Source organism: Oncorhynchus kisutch, linkage group LG12 (genome assembly GCF_002021735.2).
Source record: "Oncorhynchus kisutch isolate 150728-3 linkage group LG12, Okis_V2, whole genome shotgun sequence".
Lineage (NCBI taxonomy): Eukaryota > Metazoa > Chordata > Actinopteri > Salmoniformes > Salmonidae > Oncorhynchus > Oncorhynchus kisutch.
The window spans coordinates 52,652,279-52,660,784 of record NC_034185.2 but is presented as its reverse complement, the minus strand read 5'-3'; positions in this window follow the sequence as shown (position 1 = coordinate 52,660,784).

Sequence of the window (8,506 nt, the reverse complement as noted above, 5' to 3'; positions counted from 1 at the left end):
CCAAGCAAAAGCTAGTTATTACTATGGTCCAAGTGTTTTGAAAATCAAAATGTCCCATGTACTGCAAATCTCCCATATTTGTTGTGTGTATTATTGCTATGAATCCCCCATGGCTGTAGCAAACATTGCCACTAAGCAATTGACTTACTCAGCCACACACTGTTGGCTGTTTTTATACTGATGTACTTCAGTCACCATTTTTAGAGACAGTAAACCTAGGCTAGAACAAGGACAGGGTTGTAATCATTAGTCCAAACAGTTGTGCAAATAAAACGAGAGTTTCTAATGGACAAATGCAGGTATGTCCCCATTATTTTTACAGTCCATGTAGGTCCCTCCGTTTCGTTCCATTTGCTTCCATTTGAGAAACGTTTTGCAACAGAATCGGCGTAGTGAATATAATAAAAAACAAATGAATACGGCCCAGCTGAATATTTACCTTACTGATGTGATGTAGATGGAATCAAGTAATTAATTGTATTCTACAATATTCTTGCTAACACACTGTTCTTTATAAACAAGTCTACTCTGCGTTTGAAAGATACTGATCATATGAAATGTGATGTGTAATAAGCAGTACCGTAAATCAAAGAACAGCGCGCATCCTTTTAAAAAATTTAACCGCACCCTTTAACTATGAAGCCAACCAATAAGATCCTTAAACGGAAGTGAACAGTGACCAATAATAATTTAGCCACTCTACGTTTGAGTTATTTAGGCGTTTGTTAACACCGGGGAACTCAAAATATGACTTATTTAACTTCCCAGCATCACATATTTACCCCCAAGTGGTGTTTAATTCGTGTTTGAGAAAGCACTTGTTGATATATGTTATCTAGGTAATGGTATTTAGCTAGCTGCTAAGAATGGCTAACTGTAACGATATGGTTTTTCACACTCAAATAGCCTCCATCATGGAGGTTCTAGCGAATACAGCCGTGGCAGAGATCTGTAAACTCGTAGACGACGACTATGCAGTGTTTCGTTTGGAAATAACTCAAAGCCAGAAAGAAAACAGGTCATTGCGGAGGAAGCTACAGCTACTGGAACTGAAGGTGGCACGGGAACGCCGTCCCAGTAGTGCCAAGATCCTCGAGCGATACAGAGGAATGGCAAGAGGTACATTTTGCAGAAGGCCGAGGCTGCTGTCGGCCGGTTTCCCATGTGTTCAGATATCTTACCAATAATTGGGTCTTGGTCAGTTTTTGGATAGTATCGAAAAATTCCCATTATTAATTAGCTACCCATCTTGCGCAAAGACACTATCGTATTCTAACCAGATGCGCGATAAAGAATTAAAGCAGTTAGCGCCGCTGCCACGAATAAACGTTCATAGTTGTTGTAACCAAAATATATTTTGGGGATGCTTACAATGTTTATATTATAGTTTGACCAGACACTAATAATATATTTGGTAGATATCTTTGTAAAATATCTATTTTGGATGCATCACTTGTTAGCTAGAATGCTAACGGTCATTGACATCTGCTGTAGTAAAGTTAGCCAAAGAGCCATTTTACTGTTTGAAGTGTTTGAAAAAGTGTAATGCAGTTGATTTGTGATGAGACAACCATTACATTAAAAAGGTCCAATGCCGCCGTTATCTTAATATCAAATCATTTCTGGGTAACAATTAAGTACCTTGCTGTGGTTGTTTTAATTTGAAATGATAAAAAATAATAGATTCTTAGCAAAGAGCAATTTCTCAAGCAAGGATTTTGCCAGGACTGTTGGAGTGGGGAGAGAAACAGAAAATGTGTTATTGGAAAAGCGGTTTGGAACTCCACTTCAGATTGGTCTAAAGGAAAAATCCACCCAAAACCACTCATTCCTATAATTTAATATGTGAGAACAATATTTGTGAACAAATGCTTCATTTTTCCATTATAATAAGATTGGTAGCAACATGTGAAAATCCTTGTGGAAATCTGTTACAGCTCAAGTGGACTACAAAACTCAAAATGCAATGCTCTCTCTATGGGCTGGCTAGCTAGGTAGCTAGCTAGTAAATGTAGCTACACACAATAATACCAAAGTCAATATCATGTGAAGTAGTTAGTAAACTGTAAAATCGCCCTAAACAAACTGCACTATCATTTTAGGATTCTACAGTCTCACTTTGTTAAACCTGCAGATCGTTGTGCCTCAGAGTGGAGTCTGACATAAAAAATCGGCACCAATGCAATGCACACAGAACTGAAGAGGCAGACAAATAGGATACATTTGGTAGACCCTCTGTTAAATTACAAATTTGAGCGAAGACAACCTCCCACGTTTACATCTGACAGTATTGCAACAGAATGCGTATGAATATAATAAAAAACAAATGAATAAGGCCCAGCTGAATATTTACCTTACTGATGTGATGAGTAACAGTAATTAATTTATTACAACGCAAAATCACACTGTTCGAAAACAAGTCTACTCTGCGTTTGAAAGATACTAGCTCATATAAATGTGATGTGTAAAAGAGTACCGTAAATCAAAGAACAGCGCGCATCCTTTTAAAAAATTTAACCGCACCCTTTAACTATGAAGCCAACCAATAAGATCCTTAAACGGAAGTGAACAGTGACCAATAATAATTTAGCCACTCTACGTTTGAGTTATTTAGGCGTTTGTTAACACCGGGGAACTCAAAATATGACTTATTTAACTTCCCAGCATCACATATTACCCCCAAGTGGTGTTTAATTCGTGTTTGAGAAAGCACTTGTTGATATATGTTATCTAGGTAATGGTATTTAGCTAGCTGCTAAGAATGGCTAACTGTAACGATATGGTTTTTCACACTCAAATAGCCTCCATCATGGAGGTTCTAGCGAATACAGCCGTGGCAGAGATCTGTAAACTCGTAGACGACGACCTATGCAGTGTTTCGTTTGGAAATAACTCAAAGCCAGAAAGAAAACAGGTCATTGCGGAGGAAGCTACAGCTACTGGAACTGAAGGTGGCACGGGAACGCCGTCCCAGTAGTGCCAAGATCCTCGAGCGATACAGAGGAATGGCAAGAGGTACATTTTGCAGAAGGCCGAGGCTGCTGTCGGCCGGTTTCCCATGTGTTCAGATATCTTACCAATAATTGGGTCTTGGTCAGTTTTTGGATAGTATCGAAAAATTCCCATTATTAATTAGCTACCCATCTTGCGCAAAGACACTATCGTATTCTAACCAGATGCGCGATAAAGAATTAAAGCAGTTAGCGCCGCTGCCACGAATAACGTTCATAGTTGTTGTAACCAAAATATATTTTGGGGATGCTTACAATGTTTATATTATAGTTTGACCAGACACTAATAATATATTTGGTAGATATCTTTGTAAAATATCTATTTTGGATGCATCACTTGTTAGCTAGAATGCTAACGGTCATTGACATCTGCTGTAGTAAAGTTAGCCAAAGAGCCATTTTACTGTTTGAAGTGTTTTGAAAAAGTGTAATGCAGTTGATTTGTGATGAGACAACCATTACATTAAAAAGGTCCAATGCCGCCGTTATCTTAATATCAAATCATTTCTGGGTAACAATTAAGTACCTTGCTGTGGTTGTTTTAATTTGAAATGATAAAAAAATAATAGATTCTTAGCAAAGAGCAATTTCTCAAGCAAGGATTTTGCCAGGACTGTTGGAGTGGGGAGAGAAACAGAAAATGTGTTATTGGAAAAGCGGTTTGGAACTCCACTTCAGATTGGTCTAAAGGAAAAATCCACCCAAAACCACTCATTCCTATAATTTAATATGTGAGAACAATATTTGTGAACAAATGCTTCATTTTTCCATTATAATAAGATTGGTAGCAACATGTGAAAATCCTTGTGGAAATCTGTTACAGCTCAAGTGGACTACAAAACTCAAAATGCAATGCTCTCTCTATGGGCTGGCTAGCTAGGTAGCTAGCTAGTAAATGTAGCTACACACAATAATACCAAAGTCAATATCATGTGAAGTAGTTAGTAAACTGTAAAATCGCCTAAACAAACTGCACTATCATTTTAGGATTCTACAGTCTCACTTTGTTAAACCTGCAGATCGTTGTGCCTCAGAGTGGAGTCTGACATAAAAATCGGCACCATGCAATGCACACAGAACTGAAGAGGCAGACAAATAGGATACATTTGGTAGACCCTCTGTTAAATTACAAATTTGAGCGAAGACAACCTCCCACGTTTACATCTGACAGTATTGAAATCTGACATGCATGATATAATATTTCGCAATCTAAAAGTCGTAGTCCTATTAACTTCCAGTGGAGTAACAGCGGCTTTATTGCAACGCAAAATCATACTGGTCGAATTCCTGCCTGCTTGAATGGCAATAGCTCAGATACACATGAAAAGATGCAGGGAATGGATAGAATATCGCCCAGAGATGCACAAAAACAATATTACCTTCAAAATGGGTTAATCTTTACTTTGACTAATGTTACCAGGCAGGCCAAAACTCCATCCCACCAAAACAGGCTGAACATTTCAGACGGTCTTTTCAAACAGCTCTTACACTAAAAGAGATGATCATAATTTTCACAAATTTACAGTACCATTCTAACCTCAGTGTGGATATACAGTACCAGTCAAAAGTTTGGACACCTACTCATTCAAGGGTTTTTCTTTATTTTGACTATTTTCTACATTGTGGAATAATAGTGAAGACAAACTATGGAATCATGTAGTAACCAAAAAAGTGTTAAATCAAAAAATATATTTTAGATTCTTCAAACAGCCTTGCACCCTATTGGCATTCTCTCAACCAACTTCATTAATAATTATTTTCAAACAGTCTTGGGAGTTCCCACATATGCTGAGCACTTGTTGGCTGCTTTTCCGTCACACTGCAGTACAACTCATCCCAAACCATCTCAATTGGGTTGAGGTCGGGGGATTGTGGAGGCCAGGTCATCTGATGCAGCACTCCATCACTCTCCTTCTTGGTCAAATAGCCCTTACACAGCCTGGAGGTGTGTTTTGGGTCATGATACTGTTGAAAAACAAATGATAGTCCCACTAAGCGCAAACCAGATGGGATGGTGTATTGCTGCAGAATGCTGTGGTAGCCATGCTGGTTAAGTGTGCCTTATTCTAAATAAATCACAGACAGTGTCACCTGCAAAGCACCTTCACACCACCTCCTCTGTGCTTCACGGTGGGACCTACACATGCGGAGATCATCCATTCACCTACTCTGCGTCTCACAAAGACATGGCGTTTGGAACCAAAAATCTCACATTTTGAATCGTCAGATCAAAGGACAGATTTCCACTGGTCTAATGTCCATTGCTCGTGTTTATTGGCCCAAGCAAGTCTCTTATTATTGGTGTCCTTTAGTAGTGGTTTCTTTGCAGCAATTTGACCATGAAGGCCTGATTCACACGCTCTCCTCTGAACAGTTGATGTGGAGATGTCTGTTGAACGCTGTGAAGAATTTATTTCGGCTGATAACTGTAATGAACTTATCCTCTGCGGGACTTATCCTCTGAGGTGACTCTGCGTCTTCCTTTCCTGTGGCAGTCCTCATGAGAGCCAGTTTCATCATAGCACTTGAGGATTCTTGCGACTGCACCTGAAGAAACGTTCAAAGTTCTTAATTTTCCAGGTTGACTGACCTTCATGTCTTAAAGACTGTTGTTTCTCTTTGTGTATTTGAGCTGTTCTTGCCATAATATGGACTTAGTCCTATTTTTTGGTAAAAGACCATCTTCTGTATACCCACCCCTACCTTGTCACAACACAACTCATTGGCTCAAACACATTAAGAAGGAAATACATTCCAGAAATTAACTTAACGGCACAATTTAAATGCATTCCAGGTGACTACCTCATGAAGCTGGTTGAGAGAATGCCAAGAGTGTGCAAAGTTATCAAGGCAAAGTTATCAAGGCAAAGGGTGGGTACTTTGAAGAATCCCAAATAAAACATTTTGATTTGTTGAACCCTTTTTTTGGTTACTACGTGTTTCCATGTGTTATTTCATAGTCTTCACTATTATATAGTAAAAATAAAGAAAAAACCCTTGAATGAGTAGGTGTCCAAACTTTTGACTGATACTGTGTGTGTGTGTGTATATATATATATATATATATATATATATAACAAAGAAATATATTATTTTTGACTTCACTGGGCCTTTAAACAGGACATTCATACAAGGCTACTACTTGGCACCACACGTCCCGCTAGGGCACCTCCCCCCACTGCTCAACTGACACAGTAGCACACAGAACGCAAAAAATATTCTTAGAAATATTTAACCTCCACACATTAACAAGTCCAATAGCTCAAATGAAAGATAAACACCTTGTTCATCTAGCCACCAAGTCAGATTTCTAAAATGTTTTACGGCGAAAACATAGCACATATTTATGTCAAACCACCACCAAAGATAGGCTAATTTACATAGCCATTTTGTAGAACAATAGATGCAATAACAAAAGCAGGATTAAAAGTAAAATAATTCACTAACCTTTTGAAAATCTTCATCAGATGACAGGAATAGGACATGTTATACAGTACATTTATGTTTTTTTCAATAATATGCTAATTATATCCATAAATCACAGTTTACATAGAAGGTCATGGCTAAAAAATGCTACAACAATGCCTGGAGAAATTATGGTAACTCTGCCAGATAACAGAAATACACATCATAAACGTTGACTAAATATACATGTTCTACATATACTTAGAAAGATACACTTCTTCTTAATAAAACAGCTGTGTTACATTTATTTTTAACTTTACAGATTTCGTTCACTAGGCTATAATGTGAGTCGGCGCTCAGGAATGAGCATTTTGGCTCCTCCACAGAAACCCAAATTTAACACAAATGTTCCCTTACCTTTGCTGTTCTTCCATCAGAAGACCTGGAAGGGTTTATACTTACCAAAAACAGCTTTAGTTTTGAAGTCTGTGTCTTTCGGTTATCAAACACGACATATTTCGGTTGAAATGCAGCCAAAAAGTAAAGTTAGTTCGCACCAAAACATCGAAATTACATATTATATGTCGACTAAACTTGTCAAACTTGGTTCAGAACACAGCGTTAGCATGCTATATAGCTTCACCGCAATTCTCAGGACAAAGAGAAACACACGCATTGTTTAATCAATCTTGAAAGAAAGACAGCACAGGCGCAGATTGCGCGTGAGAGTAACCTGTATTCTCGCGCGACCGAAAGGATTCGGCCCGTCATTAATCTCGTGAGCGCGCGATTCACACAATGAGAAGCCCCATTGAAAGCGGACACCGCGCTGAAGGCATAGGAACTGTTCCCAGGACCGTAGGTGCTTGGGAAGGGTGAGGGCGATGACGTCAAAGTTGGGCCAACTTTTTGGATGACAAGAGAGAGTTTGGGAGAATGAGTGCCCTGAGAGTTCTGCTTTACTTACAGACATAATTTAAACGGTTTTAGAAGCTTTAGAGTGTTTTCTATTCAATAATATTTATTATATGCATATATTAGCAATATTTACAGTTTTTTTTCTGTTTACTATGGGCACGCATTTCACCAACGGGGGCAGTATTCTGCCCTAGCCTTAACAGGTTTTAAAATAAATATCAGATTCCATGTGCTTTTTGGCTGTTCAGAATACAGGAATTATAACAGATTCTAATGGATATGCAAAGAAATGTGATTGTGATTTGATAAATTTCAAAGTGCCAATGTGAGCACGGCTTTAGAGACTTACCCAGAAAGACTCTGCTGTAATGACTGCCAAAGGTGATTCTAATATGAATTTGTCTGAGAGATGTGAATACTTATGTAAATTACATATCTGTATTTAATTTTAAATACATTTGAAACAATTCTAAAAACATGTTTTCACTTTGCTATTATGGGTTATTGTGTGTAGATGGGTGAGGAAAAAAATATCTTTAATACATTTTGAATTCAGGGTGTAACACAACAAGATGTGGAATAAGTCAAGGAGTATGAATACTTTCTGAAGGCACTGTATGCTCTGATAATGCAACCTCAATTACTATAAGAAAAATACAATATTTGTATATACATGTTCAGGTATGAGTTTATGGTTAAGGATGGGTAGCATTTCCTACTGGACAGTTTAATTAAATACAGCTATACCTTTGGTCTCCCATCCTGGGTTTTAACCAAGCCAAGCCCTGCTTAGTTTTGATATTTGTCACGAACTACTAGCAATGCGAATGAGAATAATTGTTGAGAGATCTCCATTTAATAATGAAATAGCAGTGATTCTATCAATCATTCCTCCTCTCCTACTCCCCCTCCTTCAGGTTTTCCCCTTTCTCCTCCTGGCGGCAGACTTTGATTCATTCTCAATAAGTGTGACGTTCGCGTGCTTCAATGATGTGGTATGCAAGTGCTTGGAAATACCTTAGAAGGCATAGCTTACATGTCTCGTATGTTTTTTTTTTATACAATCCAAGCAAAAGCTAGTTATTACTATGGTCCAAGTGTTTTGAAAATCAAAATGTCCCATGTACTGCAAATCTCCCATATTTGTTGTGTGTATTATTGCTATGAATCCC